This window comes from Pipistrellus kuhlii, unplaced genomic scaffold, assembly GCF_014108245.1.
Source record: "Pipistrellus kuhlii isolate mPipKuh1 unplaced genomic scaffold, mPipKuh1.p scaffold_m20_p_42, whole genome shotgun sequence".
In the NCBI taxonomy this organism is placed as follows: domain Eukaryota; kingdom Metazoa; phylum Chordata; class Mammalia; order Chiroptera; family Vespertilionidae; genus Pipistrellus; species Pipistrellus kuhlii.
In genome coordinates this window covers 175,942-181,941 of record NW_023425543.1, presented here as the reverse complement: position 1 = coordinate 181,941, position 6,000 = coordinate 175,942, and the positions used below count along the sequence as shown (strand labels likewise).

The window sequence follows — 6,000 nt, the reverse complement described above, 5'->3', positions numbered from 1 at the left end:
GCAGCCGCCAAGGCGTGGGCACAGGTGCGGCCCTGACCACAAACAGGGCGTGGGCTTTCGGGCTGGACCTGGACCAGGGCGAGCCCAGGTCGGGAGAGGCCAAGAGTGCCGTCTGGGCAGGGGCTGGCCGGGCCCCAGAGCCCGGCAGGGGGCGTCTGCGAGGTGCAGGGCGCCGTCGGGCAAGACACTTCACGCTCAGGCCCCGCCCCGCCCCCTGGCGACCCGGGTTGGCTGCCGGTGGCAGCCTCGCGCGGCCATTGGTCACAGGTCGCGTCACTCTAGTGCGCTCGGGAGCCCCGCCCCCGCGGGCTGGTCAGGGCGGTGGGGGTAGCCGGGCGCGACGCTACCGGGCCGGCCAGCCAGCCCGCCCTGGGAGCCGCCCCAGCCCTCATCAAGTGACCCGTATCCGCTCCCTGGAGGACGCGGCCCTTCAGAGGAAGGCCAGCTCCATCCCGCAGCCCGGCGCCAAGCCGCCGTCATCTCCCTTCCTGTGCCGGGTGATCCGTCTCCGATCCCACCCGGAAAAACATAGTCCGCCCTCCCGTCCTTGCGGAGTGGCGCTCGCTCCCCCATCGGCATGGCTCCCTCGGCCCTCCCCCGTGCCTCTCCCCATCCCCGGGACTCTTAAGACCCCACCGAGGAGGTAGCGCAGGTCCCTAGGGGGAAGCTCCCGGGAGAAGCGAACCGGGCAGCCCGGCTGGAGAGGAGGGCGAAGGCGAGGTGTGGCGGAGGGACACCGCGGCCGCCAACCCGCTCGCCCGCGCAGTGCGCATGCGCGCGCGGGGCAGGAACGAGTTCCGGTCCGGCCGGGGCCTGACTCCTAAAAATAGCCCCGGTGTGGGGATCCGTGCGCGGCCGTCCCGGCGAGTCCCGGGCTGAGGGAGGGCGGGCGGGCGGGAGGGAGGCGTCTCCGGGCGACGCGGCGGAGCTGGCGGCGGGTCCCGGCTGCGGCGTGTGTGCACGCCTGCCCCTCGGCGCGGGGACACGGTGAGGAGGACCCCCGGGGCTCGGGGCTCGGGAGCGGGTGCCGGACCGGGGGGCGGCCTTCCGACGACGGGGCCGGCCGGCCGGCCGGGGGCCGTGGCTCGCCGGGGCGGGCTGCGGGGCGACCGCGGCGAGGAGCGCGCCGGCCCGAGCGACCCTGGGACAGGGCGGCGTCCGGCTGGCGGGAGGCCGTGTCGCGGCGGGGCTGGCGGCGCCGGGGCGGGCGGGCCGGCGGGGTGCGGGGAGGAGGTGGTCGCGTCGGTCCGGTCCGGTCCGGTCCGCACGGAGGGGCAAGAGGCGCCCTGAGGGGTGGGGGCGGGGGGCCCCCAGGGCGGGCCCGAGGGGTGCCGCCGGGGTGCCGCGGGGCCCGGGAGGGATCGGGGAGCCTCCGGGCGCGCACGGCGCGGCGTTCGGGGCTCCGGACGTCGCCTCTCCCCGAAAGTTGGGAGTCTCCGGGGGGGCGGCCCGGCGCCTTTCCGGGGCGGGACCCCGGGGTCTGTCTCCCCGCAGGAGTTGACCCCTCACCCGCACCCCCGGAGTGGGGCTTGCTGTGGGAGTCCCCCCCCCCCCCCCACTTGCGCTTGGGGAGGAGAAGGACGGTTTAAAGGGGCGCAACGCCGCGGCTCGGCGTGTGGATGTCAGGCGGCGGGCCGCTGTCGGAGGCCGGGGAGGCGGCCCCGGGCCCGGAGCACCTGCGGGTTCGGACCCGGACCCTCCGGGAGGAGCCATCGCGGGGAAGCGGGGCGGGCGGCCCGGGCGGACCTCCCTCCCGGCGGATCCGGGCTCGCCGCCGGGAAGGGTCTGTGCGGCAGAAACTTTGCCTTTTAGTTGCATTTATCCTCTGCTCTTCCAACAGCGAGAAGGGAGAGAGTATGGGACATAGTTAAAAAAAAAGGGGGGGGGTTGGAACTTTGGAAAAAAGTGAGCGTTTCCAAGTTAAAACACTTATTGTTATTTTGTTTATTTTTATTTATTTATTTATTTATTTTTACCCCCTGGAAGGGCAGACGAGGCAGGAGGAAGCCGGCCTCCTGGAATTCGCCCGCCGGGAGGGAGGGAACCGGGTGTACATGGAAGGAAGCGGCATATCCTTAAACCTGGGGATTTTTTGGGGGGAGGGGTGGTGGTGGAGGGGTCCCCCACAGGCACCCCGCGATCAGAGGAGCCTCCTGCTGCGAGGAGCTAACAAAAAGGGGTGTGCAATTAAAAACAACAACAGCAGATAATGGTTCTCCAGCCTGTTTCCCCGTGGGTCTCCCCACGCGCGCGGGGGAAGGCTCCCCGAAGCTGCCGCCCTCGGGGTGCGGATGGCAGGGCAGTGCTGTCTCTTTAAGGATCCAGCTGTGTTGTTTTGGCGACTGCCAAGCGCTGCCAGTTGTCAGTTGTAAAATCTGTTACCTTGGCAGTGCTTGCACATTCTGTGCAAAAGGTAAACAGAATAGTTAAAAAAATTTTTTTTGAAAGCCTAAGGATGGCGGGTTTATTTATTTTTTATTTTTTTTTTAAATGAATTGAGGAATGGGAAATAAAGTGACTATGGGGCTGTCGTGGCTTTTGGATGTCCGCTTTTTGTTATTTTTCATTTATTTGTTTTTTTTATTGGGTGTGTGTATTTTTGGAGGTCTTGGTCAGCTCATTGCTTTCACCGTATGGTAACTTTTTTTTTTTTTTTTTAGGGGGGGAAAAAGTAAAAAAAAAAAAAAAGTTTCCACCCAAGTGGATTTGAGTTTGAGTTTGAGTTCCACTGGGTTTGAGTTCCACTTTGTAGCAAAGGGGAGTGCACGCGTTGTGGGTTGTGAACTGGGAAGGCCAGCTTGTTCTATGGAGGAGGGTGTCCTGATTGATTCTGGAATCACTCTCGGTTCTGGGGGAGCATTCTTGAGATGATCGTCCTGTTATAGTAATGAAGGTATGCCGAAGCGCTGAACCTGGGTTTTGGTGGATTTCAGACTCGAGCAATTTGTTTGCCAGGTTGTTTCCAATAGAAACTTAACTACTTGAAGTGATAGTGACCTCCCTAAACAAACGGTGCTTATCTTGTTTCTTTTAACTTCACACTGTTGTCACTTTGTGTATAAAACTGGGTGTGTTTTCCACATTGGAACAAAGGTGATGAGATTATAGTGATCAGAAATTACTTTCTAGCAAAAGTGTGTTTTTTTGTTGTTTGTTTTTTAAATGAAAGGATCTGAGTGAGTGGTGAGGGTTGTTCAGCTGAGGGACGTAGCCTGTTGGGATTCGGTGTTAAGAAGTGTAATGCCATCGTGTTGAATTATGGCTTGAGAATGACCTTCCATATTCTTAAGAGATTTTATATTTCCTTAATAGGTGGGCGTGACAAAGATTTTTATTTTCACTTTTTTTGTGTGTGAATACAACTGGAAGCAATCTTTTAAAGATATTAGAGTGGTGTTTTATTTTTCAAAACAGTTGCGTTATAGCTTTGTATCTTCCATGTAGAATGCTGCTCGGGGTAATATTGATCGTATTAACATTTGAGCGATAGCAACATCAGCCATTCATTTGGTCACCGGGAGAGAAATAGAGACGCGTGTGCCGAGGATGGTTAAGTAACTGCGGAAGTGTCTAATAGAACTTGATTTTAACGTTTGAGCTGGAGTGGATTTGTGTTCTGATCTTACAAGGAGGAGGAGGTTGTAAACAGATTTGTTGTTGGCAAGTCGCGTGCCGTCAGCCAAATTTTGGGAAGCCTCATTTTTTTCTCCTTTTGCTGCTTTTAATCTGGCAAGGGGACATACAGTGATGATGATGGTTCTGGGTTGTCTGTGGGCATTTATACTGTCAGTAATCAGACCATACCCCTCTTGTTTGCTTGCTTGCTTCTTGTTTTTTATTTGTTTTTAGTTTTGTTTAAAGATACACTCTGGGTACCTATGAATGTTACAAAGTGTTGCTGAAGTTTTATCAGTGATGGGGCAGTGGGAATACTGCCCTGTGGGGTAAGAGGGATCTGATTGCTTTTTTCTAGAAGGGAGGCGGAATCTGTGGACAATCTCGGTAGATGAAGTAAGGAGAGGAGTATACAGGTGGCAAGGCAGACCTGTTTTCCCGTTAGATAACCTCCCCCAGAAAGACACTGATCGGGGACTGAGCTGCATGTTTGCCGTCAGATCTTGGTTCACATCTCGGCTCTACCCCTGCAGAGTTAGGAGACGTTTGTGAAATCCGAAGGAATTACACCGCCTGCCTCTTGGAATTATTAGGGTTAAGTGAGTTAATGTGTGTGAAAGCTCCTAGCACACTGCCTGAGGCTCAGTGAACAAAAAGGCACATGGCCTGATCTTGCTTGATTTCTTCCCCCAAATATCCCTTCCTTCCAATGAGATCATGTAGGTACTTTGCCTAGTTAGTACATGTATGTGTAGTGTCTGTGACAAAGGACTTCCTATAACGTGTAAATAGAGGAGAATGCACGTATATTTGTTTGGGATACAATATCCCAGCCTCTCAAACTCATTGTCAAAGTCGACAAAAATGTGTACCTGGCTCTTCTATATTAGATTTTAATATGCAATCATTGTTTGATTCTAACTTCTCTATTGTCCCCAAATTAAAAAAAAAAAAAAGTTACAGTTAAAGATAAGCTTCCCTACTCTTCAGTGAAATGTGCCCTGTGTAGGAATTAACTGTGTTTATAAGATGCAGTCATTAAAATTAGAAATCAGACAAATATTTTTATAACATACCTGCCATAGGTGTATTTTAAAAATAGCTTTTCTTTAGGAGGTAGTCTACAGGGTGGGTAGTCTACAGGTTTCTAGTTGTGAGTACATGCAACAGTTTATTCTTGTGCTATTATTATTGTACTAGAGGCCCAGTGCACGGATTTGTGCACTGTGGGGCGGGGGGGGCGGGGGGCATGTCCCTTGGCCTGGCCTGCACTCTCACAATGCAGGGGATATTCTGTTGCCAGTTCGGCCCAGTCCCCACAGGTCAGGCCAAGGGACCCCACCAGTGCACGAATCTGTGCACTGGGCCTCTAACATGCATATAAAATCTTTGGTTAATCTCTTCCCACCTTTCCCCCTTCCCCCCTTTCCGCAGAGGTTCATCAGTCTGTTCCATGTTTCCATGCCTGTGCATTGAGCATCTGCCCTCTGGTGGTCAGTGCACATCATAGCGAATGGTCCAAGAGTCGCTTAGGCATATATATATATATATATATATATATATATATATATATATATATATATATTATTTTCTATATGAACAACTGTAGAGTTACTTTTGCCTCCCCCTGTATAATTTCTATTCTTCATTTTACCTGCTTTGTGGAATGAAATCATTTATCTGTGTGTGCTTTACCTGTGTAGTCTACAATCTGTGGATCTGTGTCTAGTTTATTATAATTGAGTGTAAACCCATTTGTTAAGTCTCACTCATAGCACCTGATGTGTATTGACACCTACTATTAGTAAATACTACATTTAAATATGTTTTTATTTAGTGATTGTAATGATTATTTGTACTTACTGAATTTAATTGTTTATTGAACTTCATATTTTTAATATCACATTGTCTTAATAATCACTTGAGATGGAGTCATACACGTGTAAGTTAAAAAGTGGCAGGTTTCTGAGGTGGAATGCCAGTGTTTGAACCTTGATGTGTAGCAGCTGGTAACTTCCTTCTTTCATTGAATCCGATGGTGCTGGAAGCCAGAGGAATTGTTAACATGGGTGAAAAACAGACAACAGTGCATCAGACTACTAATAAACATCAGCCACATCTTTTATGGCTGCCTTGAATCAATGCTATTTTTGTTTTCCTGCTTATACAAAAATATAAACTTTAGTCTGTGAACTTGGAAGAAAATTCAACCATTATGAGAACTATTTTGGGAGTAGGTGGTGAATTTATATTGCATGAGCTGAACCCCTTTACCAGGTTAGCTTTGTTAACAGCAGTGTGTGTACTAGTGTGCAGGTAGACTTGGGTTAGTTTGAGTTATAATTTGTGATCCCCTGGGACAAAGGGATCCCCTTCATTTAACCT

The 6,000-nt window shown here is 52.1% G+C and overlaps 1 protein-coding gene across 10 annotated transcripts in view; it reads left to right on the top strand.

The window, feature by feature from the left end:
* Positions 1–798: 798 nt before the first annotated feature.
* Positions 799–6,000, top strand: part of MEF2A (myocyte enhancer factor 2A) — a 33,611-nt gene continuing 28,409 nt past the window's right edge. For 3 of the 10 annotated variants that reach the window (XM_045571995.1, XM_036411791.2, XM_045571994.1), the window contains exon 1: positions 803–987. The gene's annotated coding sequence lies outside the window, so the exon portion shown is untranslated. Of the gene's footprint in view, positions 988–6,000 lie in introns of all 10 variants that reach the window. The other 7 variants (XM_045571997.1, XM_036411792.2, XM_045571996.1 and 4 more) reach the window with 6 other exon arrangements.